The sequence below is a fragment of the Crotalus tigris genome, unplaced genomic scaffold, assembly GCF_016545835.1.
Source record: "Crotalus tigris isolate CLP2741 ecotype Arizona unplaced genomic scaffold, ASM1654583v1 scf7180000018891.247784533:1973344, whole genome shotgun sequence".
In the NCBI taxonomy this organism is placed as follows: Eukaryota; Metazoa; Chordata; class Lepidosauria; order Squamata; family Viperidae; genus Crotalus; species Crotalus tigris.
The window spans coordinates 50669-69831 of record NW_024097260.1 but is presented as its reverse complement, the minus strand read 5'-3'; positions in this window follow the sequence as shown (position 1 = coordinate 69831).

The following is a 19163-nucleotide window of genomic DNA, read 5'->3' as shown; positions in this document are numbered from 1 at the left end:
CCCTACTCTACTCTACTCTACTCTACTCTACTCTACTCTACTCTACTCTACTCTACTCTATTCTATTCTATTCTCCATGGACTGGAGGGGATGGTTTTGGTTTCACTGGCTCGTCCACCACTCCAGCTGTACAGCCTAATTCCCAACAGTTCCTTCCCAGTGACCCGGGGCTTGGGGACTCCTGCTATAGATGGTTCAGGTACAAGAAAATCCAGAGAAAAGAACTGCATCCAGTCAGTTTCCTGGGCTAGTAAGGAATTAGGAAGCTTAGGGCAGTTAGCTCTTAGTTTCCAAGGAAGCTGTCAGATGCCCCCTTATGCTCGCTTGTGCTTTGCTGCTATGTGGTGACAGACTGCCATGAACTGTGGGAAGGGGGAATGAAGGGGGGAATGCTTGGGGAAATGAAAGTAAGAGCTATATCTGCTCGAGATGCTGCCTCAAGGCCACCCAACTGGGAGAAGGGGGGAACCATATACCAAACTTCTTTCCATTGGCAGTAGCTAGTGCTTGGTGCTAATATTAAATACACCCTGGCCCCTGCCCCAGGTGAATGTGTGCAAAACGTGTGATCTCCACGCTCAACCTCCAATTTCAGAAGTTCAAAATGGGATAATAGAGAATCATTTCTTTCCTTTTACTGTGTCTCATTTGAAGGGGAAAAAAGGCTTTAGAAATGGGAGCAAATTACTGGCAACTCTGAATCCTCATCAATTTAATGTTGCAATTAAAGCAGGAGATCAGGAATTCTAGTCCTGCCTTCGGCACACGGCCATCTGGGTGACCTTGGGCCAGTCAGCCTCTTTCAGACGTAGGAAGGAGGCAATGACAAACTATTTCTGAAATCTTGCCAAGAAAACTGCAGAGACTTTTCCAGGACTCAACAGTGACTCGAAGACACACACATACATACATACACACAAACATAAAAGTTTTTATATGTGCCTTTCCTAAATATATATTTCCTCCTAGCAATTTCATTTCATGCAGTTTTTTTTAATAGGGGAAAGAAGCCATGATGCTAAACAAGAATTTCTTTTGTTTTATTATGGACTATTTTGCACAAATGTTTTCAGGAATCATTTTTGTCCTGTCAACATTTCCAGTTTTCATTCCCAAACTGGGCCTGCTGTATGTTCAGGGCAGCTTTTTGTCCAACCGGAGGCCCAATGCATCCTAGGAAATGTTCAAATGAGTCAAGGCATCCTTTTCTGGGCTGTTGGTGGGAAGGAAGACACTCTCTCTTCGGAGAGAGATGGAGAATAGAATAGAATAGAATAGAATAGAATAGAATAGAATAGAATAGAATAGAATAGAATAGAATAGAATAGAATGATTGTAGACTAGACTAGACTAGAATGATTGTAGACTAGACTAGACTAGACTAGACTAGACTACAATACAATACAATACAATACAATAAAATACAATACAATAATACTAGACTGGACTGGACTGGACTAGACTAGACTAGACTAGACTAGACTAGACTAGAATAGAATAGAATAGAATAGAATAGAATAGAATAGAATAGAATAGAATAGAATAGAATAGAATAGAATGATTGTAGACTAGACTAGACTAGACTAGACTAGAATGATTGTAGACTAGACTAGACTAGACTACAATACAATAAAATACAATACAATAATACTAGACTGGATTAGACTAGACTAGACTGGACTGGACTAGACTAGACTAGACTAGACTAGAATAGAATAAAATAGAATAGAATAGAATAGAATAGAATAGAATAGAATAGAATAACAGAGTTGGAATACATCTTGGAGGTCTTCTAGTCCAACCCCAACTGCAGCAGCCAAACAGCTCCCTGTCTTCTTCTGAAGGTCTGAAAGTGCCTTGGCTCCCTTGATGTGAGCTGGGTCCAGATCCAACATCTGATAGACAAAATCACAGCTGAGGCTGCCACAAGGAAGGAAACAGCTTCTGAAAATTAATCCTGGCTCTGTTTTCTGGAAACACAGACGCCAGGCTACCAATTGGTGCACCAGTCCTTTGGCGGGGCAAAACCCTTGGCTGGTTTCCTCCACTAATCCTTGCTGAACTCAGGGTTGCTGTGAATATTGATTCCTTTCAATGCCTCTGGTCCTGGAATTCAAGCCAGGCAGAGTCATCAACATATCAGTTCATTTCCAATTGGATTGGAGATATATCTCCCTACGTTGAACGCAGATACCTCCACCATCCTGGTATTGTCTACTGCAGCCTTCAAGTTAACTCCATTCACACACACACACACACACACATACACACACACACACACACACACACACACACACACTGAAGTGCTCTTTTGGTCTTGGGTGATTCCTCTGATTCAGAGGCTGGAGCGGCAGATCAGGCAGGCCATTAGCTTGAAGAGACACTGCCTCTAGGACAGTATTCTCAACCTGCGGGTCGGGACCCCATTTGGGGTCGAACGACCATTTCACGGGGGGGTCGCCAAACAATGCAGTCCGCCATTTTTTCCCCCTTTTCCTTAGCTGTGCTACTCCCTTTTATTCTATTGGCTTTTGAAAGCCAATAGAATAGATTCTCTTGAATAGAGTCTAATTCTATGGACTTTCAAAAGCCAATAGGAATTGTCCAGGCTGTCTCTGCCCTGCTGAGCCCGCCAAAAGTCCCATTCTGCAAACTGCAAGTTGTCTGCAGCGAAGGCGAGCTGTCTGGAAGTTTCTGCCCCTCCCTGCTGAGCAACTACTAAAAATGTAAGGAAAAGAGGGCCAGGGGTGGGAGGTGGGAGGCCAGCGGGCACAGGGAGGGTTGCTGGCATACGTGGGGCCCGGCGGGTGCCTTACGTCCCTTGGGCTGGGCCAGCTGGTGGCCCAGCCCGTGGTCAGCCTGCACCATCTCTGCCGCTTGCCAGCTATGCCTCGGCCGGCGCAGGGGGCGGCACCATGCATGTGCGGCACTCCTGGGCATGGAAAGTCCACGATTTACGACCGGTTGAGTAGTCCTCAACTTATGACCGGTTGGGAGTTGCGGCATTAAAAAGGTTGAGAACCACTGCTCTAGGAGATCATGAGCCTCAGCAGATCAGAGATGGTTCAGAGATCACGAGCGCTCAAGGTTTGGCAGGCATCCCTCCCCAGTATCTTCTGGCATGTACCAGAGTCCCTCTTTGAGAGAGAGGGCCAGTACAGAAGTGCGAAAAATAAATAAAAATAAATCAAATAAAATGAATGAAGACCTGAGCAAACATCTCTTTGAGAGGAGGGTAGCAACACTTCTAATCAAGCCACACTAGATTGTGGCGCTCTAGTCTGGAAGATCCTCTTGGAAACAGCTCTCTGGTTCTGCGTTCCTCTTGTTCCTGAAACTGGAAACTTGGCTTGACTGGCGCATGGTCTTGTCTGGTGCTTCAAACCTGGAGTGTTACAGACACCTTGCCATGATGTTGAGACTTTGGAAAAAGTTCAGAGAAGAGCAACTAAGATGATCCAAGGCCTGGAGACTAAAACCTACGAAGAACAGCTGCAGGATTTGGGTTTGTCTAATCTAGAGAAAAGAAGAAACAGAGGTCACATGATAGCAGTATGCCAGTATCTGAGGGGCTGCCACAAAGAAGAGGGGGGTCAAATTATTCTCCAAAGCACCAGAGGGCAGAAGAAGAAACAATGGTTGGAAACTGACCAAAGAGAGAAGCAACCTGGAATTAAGGAGAAACTTCCTAATGGTGAGGACAATTAACCAGTGGAACAGCTTGCCTCCAGAAGTTGTGGGTGCTCCATCGCTGGAAGTTTTTAAGAAGAGACTGGACAGTCACTTGTCTGAAATGGTATAGGGTCTCTTGCTTGAGCTGGGGGGGGGGGGGCTGGACTAGAAGACCTCCAAGGACCTCTTCCAAGATCTCTTTCAGCTCTACTATTCTTTTTTTTATTTTTTTAAATTTTTATTTTTAACCAACAAGACAAAACAGAAAAAAGCAAAACATAACACACATACACACACAATATATACTCCTCCTTTTCTTTACAGCAATTACGTAACGGTAATCTAATATTTACATTTCCCCCTTATTCTTCTTTAGAATATTTGTCCTTATAGCCCCGTTATTTCTTATTTACATTTTTCTTCCTTCAAGTTTTACTTCTTACTAAGAATAATTCATATTATTATTATTATACATTATTGTACACATATTTTCACTTTTGACCTTTCCATATTTATTCTCCTCTATTATTTCTAGTCTCCAGCCAGACATACACCTTGTTCCATACTATATAATACTCTGTGTCTTCCTTTTCTTTTATCTCTTTTGTTAATTTGTCCATCTCAGCACAGTCCAGGATTTTTCTTATTACTTCTTCCTCTGATGGTATATTCTCATTTTTCCAGCACTGTGCATATGCTATTCTTGCTGCCGTTATTATATGTAAAATTAAGTACCATATTTCTTTACTATATTTTCTATTTAAAATACCCAACAAAAAGATCTCTGGTTTCCAGTCTACAGGTTGGTCTATTATTTCTTGGATCCATTTTCTTATTGTAGACTAGTATTTTTTTGCAACTGGGCATGTCCACCATAGATGATAATATGTTCCATGTACTTTTTTACATTTCTATTCTATTCTATTCTATTCTATTCTATTCTGTTCTGTTCTGTTCTGTTCTGTTCTGTTCTGTTCTATTCTATTCCATTCTATTCCATCTTTATTCTATTCTATTCTATTCTATTCTATTCTATTCTATTCTATTCTATTCTATTCTATTCTATTCTATTCTATTCTGAACTCTGAGGCTAGAGGTTTCCTCAAAGAACATGCTTATTGGCTTCATAATATCAGCACGGTCAAAAGTGAAACCAAGTCTGGAATCCCCTCTAAAGAGACACACTCTTAAACTTCACACCCCAGTGCTTTGCAACCAGTTATATGTTGGCAGGCTTTCTAACCAAATGCTCACCCACACCCTCACCTAACCGACAGAAATGACCTTGGTTCCCATGGGACAGTGAAATGTTTACACTAGCAGAAATCCTCCGCATCCCCTTCCATTCTTGAGGCAAGTCAGGTTTGTTGTAGAGTTGACACACTCTTAGGTCTCGGAGTCTGATCTCCCTATGTTTGTAGTTGCTCCTAGCTTAACTTCCTAGTCAATTGCTCTGCCTAATTACTCCCCTGATTTCTGGCTGTTATGAGTGGCAACAGGTCAATAAAGCATAACCAATTTAGAATTGCCTGGCTGTCTTGTTTTGCATTGCTTGGTCCAGGATTAGAGATCAACTTCATCCCATCTGGAAGGTCCCAGGTCAGAAGACATATCTACTTAAGGAGTAGTTGGTCTCCAAGCTCCCAGGTTGAGGTCCCTACTGGAATTTACAGGTAGAGCTCTTTCTTCAGCTGGAATTATTGGGGCCTAAGGATGTGATTCCTCTGTATAAAGCAGATGCTGCAGCCCAAAGAGATTTTGTCTCCCCAGCAACAATTCATATCTTAGACATTTGTGTTGCTCCAACCTGATTGGCACCTGCTCTGCCAAGAGTTCAGAGAATGGCACTGCACCAACCACACAGTGTGGGATGGGAACTCAACAGCCAGGCAAGGAGTATAATTAGCCAAATAACAGATTAGCTCTAGATAAATAGATCTTTGAAAGTAGCTCTAATTGGCCTCAACAGCTCTGTTAATTGGCCTGTAGTCTTCATTATCTGTGCTCCTAACAGTTGCACTGCTTTCATTAACTTCAACTGATCTTGAGTCATGAAAGTGGCATTTTGAGACCTTGTCTGTGCAACAATTCACACCCTGCCCAGCAATTCTTCTCTGTCCTTTCGTTGACCCCAGGAAAGGGTCTTCTTTCCTGACAAGACTGAGCAGAAATGGGGCAGCCCAAGATAGAAGGGTAGCAGCTAAACAACCAGCACATCTAATGCCTGGAGAATTTCTTTTCCAACAAACTCTCCAGTCCAGTCCAAACCTGGAGGTGAAAAACGCAGCCCCATTTCCGATTTCTCAGCTAAACTTCCCACCTTAAAACCTGTCAAAGATTATGACAATCCCAAGATATGGTCTCAGAAAGCGTGGCTTAGCCCACGAAGTACCTTCTCAGTAGCCAATACCTAGGACAGTGATGACGAACCTATGGCACGCGTGCCAGAGGCAGCACTCAGAGCCCTCTCTGTGGGCACTCACACCGTCACCCCAGTCCTAGGTCTTCAGCTGGGTTTTATAAAACCTTTTTGCTTTAGGCCTCCACCGCAGTGTGCAAAAAAAAAAAAAAAAAAGGTCCAATCAGTCAATTTCAATTTCTTGCGGAAAAAAAAAAGATCTCGCAAAGTTGGAATTGATTGATTGAACTTTTTAGTCCCACCCAGTCTGCCGTTACCATCGTAGCCCTGCCCACCCAATGGGCCATACCCACCCAATTGGCCACACCCAGCCAATGGGCCACACCCACCTGGCACCCGACGATGCATAAGTGGGTTTTGGGTTGCAGTTTGGGCACTCAGTCTCTGAAAGGTTCGCCATCACTGGTCTAGGATGTCCTGTGTCTCGGTCTTCTAGGCCTGAAGCATTCAGTCTTTGGGCCCAAGGCTTTAGCTCTGCTTCCCTTCACTTTCATGGCGGCCTGCCATAAAAGGTGGGGAGAGGCGATGGGAAGGTAAAGAGGGGGGATGACAGCAAGCAGGGGTGCCATCCAGAGACAACAGTTGAAAGATCCAGGGACTCAATCCTGGGAACGGAATGTGAAACACCCATTCCAGAGAGACCAAAATGTGAAACGGTTACCAAAATACCTCACTGGAACCTTACTGGACACCACAAAGATGACCAAGACAGGAGGGCCCGGGAGAAGGGAAAATTGACATGATTAAGCTGGAATTCCTCAGATCTGGCTTTGCTACGCTGTAACCACTGGGCTTTAGTAAAGGAATATTTTTCACCACAAACGGAGTCAAGGAGGGTCTTTCTTTTCTGAATGCCCAAGCTGGGACAGGCTGGACAAATTGCTTTAGGCGATCCAACCGGTCAGTCCTGGAGGAGATCAACCCCAACTGCTCTTTAGAAGGAAGGCCAGATCCTGAAGTTGAAACTCAAGTCCTTTGGCCACCTAATGAGAAGGAAGGACTCACTGGAGAAGAGCCTAATGCTGGGAAAGATGGAGGGCAAGAGAAGAAGGGGATGACAGAGAATGAGGTGGCTGGATGGAGTCCTTGAAGCAGGAGGCGTGAGCTTAAATGGACTCCAGAAGATGGCAGAGGACAGGAAGGCCTGGAGGAACGTTGTCCATGGGGTCGCGATGGGTCGGACATGACTTCACAACTAACAACAACAACAAAGAGTGTTAGAGCAAAACCATACAACATTTGGGCCAAGAAACAACAACAGGCAGAAATCTCCCTTACAGGCAGTCCTGAATTTACCACCACAATTAAGTCCAAAATTTCTGTTGCTAAGTGAGACATTTGTTAAGTGAGTTTTGTCCTGTTTTACGACCTTCCTTGCCACAGTTGTTAAGTGAATTGCCGCAGTCGTCAAGCTAGTAACATGGTTGTAAAGTGAATCTTATGATTTTGCTTGTCATAAGGTCGCAAACGGGGATGACATGACCTTGTGACACTGCAACCGTCATGAGTATGAGTCAGTTGCCAACATCTGAATTTTGATCACATGATTATGGGCAGGGGTAGGCGACCTTGGCTCTTTTATGACTGGTGGACTTCAACTCCCAGAATTCCTGAGCCAGCAGGGCTCAGCTTGGAAACCTCTCCCTTTCCCCTCAGCATGGCTGGCTCAGGAATTCTGGGAGTTGAAGTCCACCAGTCATAAAAGAGCCAAGGTTGCCTACCCCTGGTGTAGGATCCCCTGCTGCTGTCCCTTCCAGCGCTAGGATTCTATGACTCTCTTACTGGTGGACTTCAATTCCCAGAATTCCTACTATGGCTCAGCTTGGAAACCTCTCCCTTTCCCCTCAGCATGGCTGGCTCAGGAATTCTGGGAGTTGAAGTCCACTTTGAGTCATAAAAAAGCCAAGGTCGCCTACCCCTGATTATGGGGATGCTGCAAAGGTCGTAACTGAAAAACAGTCACAAGTCACTTTTTTCAGTGTCGCTGTAATTTTGAACAGTCACTAAATGAACTGTGGTAAGTCAAGGGCGATCTGTAGTTGTACTGGGGGCGGAGGGGGCCATAGGAGAATTGTAGGAAAATGGCAGTTCTAGGAAGCGGAGGAGATGCTTGGGAAGAGCTACAGCAGGTCTTTTGACAGGCTTCCAATAGGGCAAAGGACCAAGGCAGAAGCAATCTTTGTAAATTTGTTCCCCTCTATGTGTATTTGCGGACAGATTAGTGGTGATTGGATTTTTCTGTTTAAATTTTCCAAGCTGATGGCTGTTCTTAGCAAAGCAAGGAAATGGCCAAAGAGGAATCAGAAGTACAAATTTGCTCATGGGCTTTAAATGCATAATCTAGAGATTAATGAGTTATCCTTCCTCCCTCCCCTCCAGCCATCCGCTCTTTCACACGCAAACTACAAATATACGCATACTGCACACAAGCCAAGGTTCCTTATAGTTCAGGGTACTAAACTGAGGCAGGATTATTCAATTCATGCCTCTACCTGTGCCAGCTCACACTGCTTCTGTAACCATTTCAGCTTCAGTAAAGTACCATGTTTCCCCACAAAATAAGATCTAACCGGAAAATAAGCCCTAGCATGCTCATGATATAAGCCCTACCCCCCAAAATAAGCCCCAGTTAAGATCATCAGCCAGATGGATGCATTTAGTACTGTATTTTCCCAATAACCAGAAAATAAGCCCTAATGAATCTTTTGGAGCAAAAATTAATATAAGACCCCATCTTATTTTCAGGGAAATACGGTATACTCTTGCCAAAACCAATGGCCAGGAGTTTTTCTTTGCTAGATGACTGAGTGGGATGGTTGACATTAAGCTGAATCTCAGGCTTTCCCACGCAAACAACATAATGGAAAATTTCCTCCCCTCTGCCCTCCCTCAGTTATCTGCAAATGTCCAATCAGGTGCTTGTACATCAGTGGTTCTCAACCTTTTTAATGCCGCGACCCCAACCGCTCGTAAGTCGAGGACTACCCAACCGGTCGTAAGTCGAGGACTTTCTCTGCCTGGGAGCTCCACGCATGCGTGGTGCTGCCCCCTGCACCGGCCGAGGGGTAGCTGGCAAGCGGCAGAGATGGCGCAGGCCGACCAGGGGCTGGGTCACCAGCTGGCCCAGCCCAAGGGAGGTAAGGCACCCGCCGGGCCCCACGCGCGCCAGCAACCCTCCCTGCATCCGCCGGCTTCCCACCTCCCACCCTTGGCCCTCTTTTACTTACATTTTTAGTAGTTGCTCAGCAGGGAAGGGTGGAAATGTCCAGACAGCTCGCCTTTGCTGCAGACAACTTGCAGCACCGTTTGCAGAATGGGACTTTTGGCGGGCTCAGCAGGGCAGAGACAGCCTGGACAATTCCTATTGGCTTTTGAAAGCCAATAGAATTAGACTCTATTCAAGAGAGTCTATTCTATTGGCTTTCAAAAGCCAATAGAATAAAAGGGAGTAGCACAGCTAAGGAAAAGGGGAAAAAAAGTGGCGGACTGCGTTGTTTGGCGACCCTCGTGAAATGGTCGTTCGACCCCAAATGGGGTCCCCACCCACAGGTTGAGAACCACTGTTGTACATTGTTCAGGAAGCAGGTTCTCGGTTCCCAGATCTGCATATTGAGAGTTGACTTTGGGTGGCTGTAGCTTCTCACACCACTCAGCTGGGCTTCCATCCTTCCCTTTCTTCCTTACACTCCAACCATTCCCTCTCCCTCCCCCATTGCTAGTGTCAGGCTGTCAGCTCATGAAGTTTGGATAGGTGAGATGCAGCCATGACAATATCTAGGCCTACGCCCATGCCTATATATGACCTCCAGTGTGGTCCAGTGGTGAAAATACTGGACTGGGAGCAGGGGGATCCAGGTTCAAGCTTCCCCTCTGCTGTAAAGCTCCTCAGAGGCTTTGGGCCAGTCCCCCTCTCCCCGCCTTAGTGTTGAACGTACCCACACACCAGCGTAGAGTTATGGTTAAGGGGCTGGATGAGTGGTGGGGGGCAAGATTCTAGCTTTCTCTTAGGGATGAAATTTACCTGGGTGACTTAGGTTGAGTCCTTCTCTCAGCAATGGCCTGGGAGGTCAAAAGGCATTTGTCTCCTAATCTGCACCACTTGAACATCATCGTCATTGACAAAGTCACCGTCAGTCAACTGCAGAAGGCAGCTTTGCTTGGAACAGCTTGTAACCTGCAACAAGACCTTTAACGCTGGCTGGGATGGAGTCTGCTTTGTCTCCGAAGACAACCCCCCTCTCTAATTCCCAAGCAATTACAGCAAGGTCCTGATGACCCATAGGACCCTAAGGTGGACCGAACAGAGGCAAAGCAGCAAGGTCCACCTTAGGGTCCTGTGATGACCCACAGGACCCTAAGGGCCCCGAACAGAGGCAAAGCAGTCGACTGGCAAGAGCAACAGTTCTTTAATCACTGCCAATGTTGCCCAAAAGCTCCCACATATGTTGGCAAGAGTTCACCCGTTACAGCCAGGGAAGTTTACAATATTCTCAAGACAAGACAGATAACAAGAAAACGTAAAGAGCCCTTTTTAACTCTCAGCTTGCTTGCAAACTGCAAACTGCAAGGAGAGACTCGAGAATGCATCTGTGGTTGTGAAGCAGGAAACAAACTGGTTCAGAATTCAAAGTGTCCAGGTTAAACACAGACAAGAGCACAATTCACAACTATCTTAATGTGGAACAGTAAACAATCACTAAAATAATGATGTGTCTGCATAATTACTGGAATACTGCTGTGTTAGTAGTATGTGACTAACCTAATGCGCATTGCACTTGGATACAATGTATGTAGCAAACTCTCCATTGTATACCCATGAGAAACGAACCTAATGTATTACCATGTGTATTCCTTTGTTCCTGAGAAAAAGGAAAGTATAAAACTGAAGTCTGAGCCTGCCCTCGGGGTTCAGAATTGCTTGTGGCTATTGCTTCTGAACCTGCGCAATAAATCCCTCTGCTAAAACCCTCTGGAATTCGTAAGAGTCCTTTTGTTTTCCACAAGAATCTCAAGATACCACGTTTGTTCCCAGCAAATGCCCCACCCCACAGCATCTCCTTAAATCCTAATCCCCAGGTGTTCCTTGTGGAGTGGGGCTGGATGCTCTCCCCCCGAAGCAATTGAGCCTGCCTCCGTTGCTCTCTCCTCCTCTCTGGTCTCCTTGCTCTAGGACAGCAATGGCGAACCTTTTAGAGACCGAGTGCCCAAAAACTGGCTCCGCCCCACTCCACCCCCTGCCCCGCCCCCATTCCACCCCCCATCTCCCACCCCACCTGCCCGCAGGGCCATTCACCACCTCCAGGGCCTGCCGCAGATCACCCAGGCAGCCCAGCAGCGCTATGGCGGTCACGCCCTCTGCCCACGCCCTGCAGCATCAACTGTGCACGATGGGGTGTGAGGGCAGAGTCTTGTCTACGCTGCCTGGCTGCCATGTCCTTGGCTGCGCTGCTTTGAGTGGGCCATGCTCGGGGGCGACTCTCCTTCAGGGGGGCTGCTGGAGAGGAGGGGTCGTGGGGGGAGCAAGGCTGGGGCAACGGCACGTGTGCCCACAGAGAGGGCTCCGAGTGCCGCCTCTGGCCCCCGTGCCATAGGTTCGCCACCACTGCTCTAGGATCAGGTGGGGGGGGGGGCTTGCTCCTCACCTGAACTCTGCCTTCCCTGTTCCAAACCTAAAGGGCCCTGGCCTGCCTCAGCCTGCTCCTCCCTCCAGTCCTCCAAATCCACAGACACCCCCCCCCCCGGGGCCTCAACAAGGAACTCCATGTCTTCCTCGGAGTCGGGTGGAGACATGACAGGTCCCGCCATTCTTTTGGAGGGGAGAAGGGATGTTGGCATATTTGGGGTGCTTTCGCTTTGCTGTAAGGCAAATTCCCGTCAGAATTCAGAAATCTTGTCTGTGATCCATGAAACTTTGTGCTGCTGAACATTCTCACGCCGTAAAACTTTATTTTAATGTAATTGGGCAAGATGTGCAGGCCAGGATGGGGTAGTAGGGGAAACCCTGGAACACAGGTGTGTTGAGTCCCTGACCCCTGGCATTGGGTCGGGGGTTTCTTTTTGTCACACCAGTGATGTTTTGTAACCCTAAATGGCATTATATCATTTGGCTTAGCTGTGCCAGCCTTGGAGACGTGAAAAAGCCCCAAGAAGGCCACCTGGTGATTGTTCCTAAGCCTGCTTCCTTCTGCAGGAAGGTGCAGTTTTGCAAAAACCTTCCAGGAATAAATGGCGACGTCTCTGTCCCCGAGCAGATCGATGCTGAAAATGTTCTCTCTGGATTAGAATTGGGATCATTTTGGCAAATAGGACAGCAGAAGAAAGGATTAGCTCATAGTGCGAAATGTCAGAGCAATTTATCATGGGCTGCCAAAGCAAAGCAAGCATTTGGCCAGCCAACTCAAGCCATCCTAGGCCAGTCGCCCACCTCAGAAAAGGGTTGAGAAGGAGACCAGAAGGGAAAATCAACATGCGGAGGGGTTGGCGAGCTTTCCCACACAATAGGCCGGTTGACACAACAACTATGTTAGCATGGACATTGAGCTCTGATAGGACCAGCAGGCATACTTCAATTTTCCTACAGGATAAGGAATGATCAATCAATCAAAACAGAGCTGGAAGGACCCTGGAGGTCTTCTAGTCCAGCCCCCTGCTCAAGCAAGAGTCCCTATACTATTTCAGACAAATGACTATCCAGTCTCTTTTTAAAGACCTCCAGTGATGAAGCGCCCACAGTTTCTGAAAGCAAGCGGTTCCACCGGTTAATTGTCCTCACTGTTAAGAAGTTTCTGCTTAATTCCAAGTTGCTTCTCTCCTTGATTACTTTCCATCCATTGTTTCTTGTCTTGCCCTTAGGTACTTTGGAGAATAGGTTGACTTCCTCTTCTTTGTGCAGCCCCTCCAATATTTATTTATTTATTTATTTATTTATTTCTAAAATTTATATGCCACCCAATCCCAAGGGACTCAGGGCGGCGTACAAAATTAAAACAATAATCTAACCATAAAACAATAAAATAAATACATTCATACAGTGCGTCCGATCATATCCCGCCCCCCCACCCGGGGACATCAGCCCCAGGCCTGCCGGAACAGGAGAGTTTTAATGGCTTTCTTAAAGGCTGGCAGGGTGGGAGTAGTTCGAACCTCGGGGGGAAGTTGATTCCACCAGGTCGGAACCACCACAGAAAAGGCCCGTCCCCGAGGGCCCGCCAGCCGACATTGTCTGGCCGACGGGACCTGAAGGAGGCCCAATCTATGGGACCTCACCGGTCTCTGGGAACTGTGCGGCAGTATGCGGTCCTGTAAGTAACCTGGCCCTATGCCATGAAGGGCTTTAAAGGTGATAACCAACACCTTGAATTGCGTCCGGAGACCCACAGGAAGCCAGTGCAGCTCGCGGAGGATCGGTGACACGTGGGTGTACCTTGGTGCACCCACAATCGCTCTCGCGGCTGCATTCTGAACCAACTGCAGCCTCCGAACGCTCTTCAAGGGTAGCCCCATGTAGAGCGCGTTACAGTAATCCAGTCTTGAGGTGACAAGGGCATGAGTGACCGTGAGTAAATCCTCCCGGTCCAAATAAGGCCGCAACTGGTGTACCAGGCGAACCTGGACAAAGGTCCCCCTGGCCACAGCCGATAGATGTTGTTCCAAATTTAGCTGTGAGTCCAGAAGGACACCCAAGTTGTGTGCCTGCACTGAGGGAGGTAAATTTGCCCCCCCCCCAGGACCAATGAATATTGAACTCTGCTATCATGTTTCCCCCAGTCCTTCTTTTCACTAGTTTAGATATGCAATTCCTGCAATCATTCTTCATAGGTTTTAGCCTCCAGACCCCTAATCATCCTAGTTGCTCTTCACTGGACTCTTTCCAGGGTCTCAACCTCTTTTTTTTTTTTAATATTGTGGTGACCAGAACTGGATGCAGTATTCCAAGAGTGGCCGTACTAAGGATTTATAAAGCGGTACTGTTACTTGATCTTCATTCTATCCCTCTGTTAATGCAGCCTAGCACTGTGTTGGCTTTTTTGGCAGCTGCAGCACACGGCTGGCTTATTCTTAAAAACTTCCAGTGTTGGAGCATTCACCGCTTCTGGAGGCAGGTTGTTCCACTGACTAATTGTTCCTGACTGTCAGGAAATTCCTCCTTAGTTCCAGGTTGCTTCTCTACTTGATGAGTTTCCATCCGTTGCTTCTTGTCCTGCCTTCAGGGGCTTTGGAGAAGAGCTTGGCTCCCTCTTCTCTGGGGCAGCCCCTGGTGTCACAATTCTATGGCATTACATAACTTGGGACTCTGTGAGCAGTTGACACTGAAATTGTTCTCTTACTTTGCTGAAGGGTGTAATGTTTTCTTTGTTTTTTTTTTTCTTTTTTCCTCCTTCCTTGTCAGTTCAGGAGCCTCTGAGTCTCCCAGTGGTGAGAAGCGAATTATGACTGAAAGCATTTGTTTTTTTTTTTCCAGAGCTGGGAGGGAAAGCTGTGTTTTCATTCTTGCTGCATCCTAGGTGAAAATTGGCACCAATTCCACGCACGTTATGCATCCAGTCCGCAAATACCACTCAGAGACGAACTTAAATGGCAGATTCCACAGTTCAAACTCCTGATGAAATGTTGAGGCCCGTCCTTGGTTTTTAGCACCGCCTTTCCTGAGGAAAAAGCTTTGAAAAATTGTGAGCCCGCAAATACTCTTTTGTGTCATCTTGATTCATCCAAAGTGTTATCCCACTGTGGCCTTGGGTTTCTTCAACAAAGCTACCATTGCCTTTTATGTCCCCAGATTATGGTAATTGTTATGACTGTGCAACAATTTCGATCTGGTGGGGAGGAAGTGATTTGGAGCACGAACAGCCCCTTATAAGATCAAATGGGGTTTTTTTTCTAGGGGTCCTGCTGCAGCTGTGGGGGGCAGCCAGGCACAGCCAAGTGTAGGAAGTCAGCACCCTCCCCCCCCCAAGAATGAAATATTTGGGGGGTATTAAAAAAAAGGCAGGATAGAATATTGTGCAGTACTGCAGGCCACTTTAGCTGACTGTGTTCAGCAGGTCAGCGGTTCAAATCTCACTGGCTCAAGGTTGACTCAGCCTTCCATCCTTTCGGGGTAGGTAAAATGAGGACCCAGATTGTTGGGGGCAATGTAAATATATATATACATTGCTTACTGGTGTACACCGCTTAGAGAGTGCTTGCACTTAAAGCGGTATATAAGTCTCATAAATAAATAAATATTTCCCCTGAAGGATAAATGGAGAAAAATCTTAACAAACACAGCCCCAGCCTCAAGCAAAAACACGAAGAGGCCAGTCTTTGGGAGATCCATTAAGAAAGACTGAGCCAATCTATTCATAAACAAAACACCTACAGCCCCCACAGTTGATAGGATTAAGAATTTATATTCCCCCCACCCAAATTCTAAGGACAGGGCATGACTTTTAGGACATAGTAGGGTTAACCCATCACCAGGCTCACTACGTTGCACAACCCCCTGGAGCATCTCAATCAGAACCCTATAAAGATCCATCCACTCACTCAGCCATTTGATCAGCTGTCCCAGAACTGCATGTTGTTGCTGGTTCTGCTCATCAACAAACAGGAACCTTATAATAACTGCCTAACATGCAGATAGCCCAGGTTCAAATCTCAGAAGAGTAAGTCTGGCTGAAGAGAGTTAAAGAAACTCGAAATAGCTATACCAGTTCTCTCTTTATTCTTTGTTAGCAACCTAAATATATATAGATATATAGAATATATATCAGCTATACAAGTAAAAATATGACTCTTGGGTATGTTCATGTTAAAATCAATAAATAGTCGATCACCAAGAGAATAAAATATAAAAATATAAAAGATTTTATTTACTGAACCTAGCTTTCGTCAAGAGCTCTTGACATCATCAGGGTGTAAACGGTAGTCGTTGGGAAAGCTTATATGCAACCGCTAGTCATTTGCACTTGGAGGAACTAGGAGGAAACAGGAGACAACATACATGCCCCCTAGCAAACAGAACCATGAGGAAGAGGCTGGTGGGAGGGAAATAACCTCCACCCGTAAGGGAAGTGAAAGTATTCCAGCCAACCTTAAGATTAGCGAAGGAGATATGCGCAATGGAGCACAGAGAAGGAATAAGAAAGAACTACACCCTGATGCAAGACACACATTCAGATTACAGCACGCTCAGCTGGGACCCATGACATGAGATGACCCCTCTGAGATGAGAAGAGGTCCTAAAATGTTGCTGGGCCAGAACTGAGGGCCTTTGACTGGGGCCATTGCCAAGGTTCCACTCCTCTCTTTATAAGGCCTGAGCAAAAAGCTGGCCTCTTCCATCCAGCAGGACATTTTAATGACTTGTCCCTTCAGCCTGGGGAGGCAGTGCTGGAGTTGCCCCGTCACGCCCGGGGTCAGGCAGGAGCACCAAATCCCGTCTTTCTTCCGTTGCTTGAATGGTAATTACAATCGCTGCGTTTAAATAACGGGCTGGCCTCCATTCTTGCGTGAGGTGAACACGGGAGAGGAAAGAGGGAAAACAACAATAACAGCCACAGAAGCCAAAGAGAAAGCAGAATCCTTGACATTCACTGAGTGATTTTTTTTTTCCCTTCAGCGCATAAAAGTCCTTTCAGGAGAAGAAAACCTGTTGATGAAAGGCAAAGCTCTTCTCTCTATGCTTTCAGGAAGGAGGTTAAGGGGCTGAATGTTGCAGCTGCTGGTTAAGTTGTTCCTGTTCCCGGATGACCCTCAAGGCAGCATCCTTAAGACACAAATGACTTTTGTGATTATATATATATATATGTAGGTCTTTGGTAATTCGGGTTTTCTCCCATGTCAAATTGGAAGTGTCTTGGCAACGTTTCAACGAAGTCTCATTCGTCATCTTCAGGCTGGTGTTTTCGGCTTCATGCTTCGAGGAGCAATGACCTACATACAAACACCTGCGAAAACCTCAGAAAACATATAGATAGATAGATAGATAGATAGATAGATAGATAGATAGATAGATAGATAGATAGATAGATAGATAGATAGATAGATGTTGTTGTTAATTGCGAAGTCGTGTCCGACCCATCGCGATCCCATGGACAATATTCCTCCAGGTCTTCCTGTCCTCTACCATCTTCTGGAGTCCATTTAAGTTCACACCTACTGCTTCAGTGCCTCCATCCAGCCATCTCATCTCTGTCGTCCCATTCTTCTCTTGCCCTCCATCTTTCCCAGCATTAGGCCCTTCTCCAGGGAGTCCTTCCTTCTCATTAGGTGGCCAAAGTATTTGAGTTTCAACTTCAGGATCTGGCCTTCTAAAGAGCAGTCGGGGTTGATCTCTTCTAGGACTGACCGGTTTGAACGCCTTGCAGTCCAAGGGACTCGCAGGAGTCTTCTCCAGCACCATAGTTCAAAGGCCTCAATTCTTTGGCGCATATATATATATGTAGGTCTTTGGTTGTTCGGGTTTTCTCCCGCGTAAAATTGGAAGTGTCTTGGCGACGTTTCGACGAAGTCCCATTCGTCATCTTCAGGCTGGTGTTTTCAGCTTCGTGCTTCGAGGAGCAATGTGTGGTCTTAGCTGTTTCTTCCTTTTAACTGCCAGTGGGGGTATGAACTGATTGGGTGGGAGCTTGGCTGTGTTCTGATTGGGTGGGGGTGTGTTCTGATTGGTTAGGGGCTTGGCTGTGCTCTGATTGGCTGGGGGGTTGGCTGTGCTCTGATTGGCTGGGGGAGTGTTCTGTTTGGTTGTGCTCAGGTTATATCAGAGCACAGAAGCAGAAGTCCTGTGCAATGCCATCTTCAGCTCCTGGGTGAAAGGCAAATAAATGTGTAAACAAATCTCTGTCTCCAAGCTTTTCATTGTGGAGAACATGTGGAGGGTTGTGGAGGGCAATGAAGGATTAAGGGTATGGTCTGGCACCAGATTCTGAAGCTCCTTGGGGGATTCTGGGTCAGTCCTCCCTTTTCAGCCCAAGAGGAAGAGTGGGACAGTGATGAAGGTTCTGGAGCCAGCTTGTAGGCTGCTACCAGCCATGGAAGCTCACAGGATGATCTTGGGCCACTCATGAATCTAAGGCAATCCTCCCATTTTAAAAGTTTTGAGGGGGATCGGGGGGGGCTCATCTTGACTGACTGATCGATTACGTGCCATCCAATCTTAAAGGCTTAATCTTTTATATCCAGGTAAATAAATAAAGTATAAAAATCAACCACTGTCTCATTCAAATTTATGATTCCGTTCAAAGAGTCCCTTGGGTACAGTAAAAGTATGTATCGTGATTCCGTGCCAGCCTGTGCTCCCAACAGCTGAGTCTGAGGAATCTGAGGAGGAGGAGGTGGAGGAGGCATTTGAAGGGCCATCAGGGGCAGAGGGAGGCTCGGATGAATTACAAGACTCACGGTTTGATGCAGAGCCTGGGCCCTCCAGTCGTGTTCCTGATGAAGCTCAGCTGTGTGAGGAGAATGAGTCAGACTCGGAGGACTCACACCTAATGGACTTGCTACTTGATGCTCGCACACGTCGTCAATTAGCAAGAGTAAATCAGCAGCAGTCAATACGGCAACTCCAGAGTAAAGGAGAAGGCAATGAGAGGCAACGCCTTGGGACTGCTGTATAAAAAGAGGAGGTGTGGGCGGTGCTGGTTGCTGAAGGCAACCATTTGCAAAGTGCTTCTTGGAATCCTGGTCTGTTCATCTTGCTTGTGACTACTCTTCTGTTTGCATCGTGTTTCATGTAGACTATTTCCTTCCTTTGGACTTGAGTTTTGCTGCTTTTGTTTCTGGACTATTTGGCAGGTTTGTCACCCATATTAAAAGGGGTTTGTTTTGTTTTAAGTCTCCAGCCTATTCTATCAAAAGGGGTTTGGTCCTTGTGCCTTTAACAAGGATGGCTATAGACTGGGATAGAACAGCTACCAGCCATGGAAGCTCACAGGGTGATCTTGGACCGCTCATGAATCTAAGGCAATTCTCCCATTTTAAAAGTTTTGAGGGGGATCGGGGGGGGGTCATCTTGTCTGACTGATTGATTACGTGCCATCCAATCTTAAAGGATTAATCTTTTATATCCAGGTAAATAAATAAAGTATAAAAA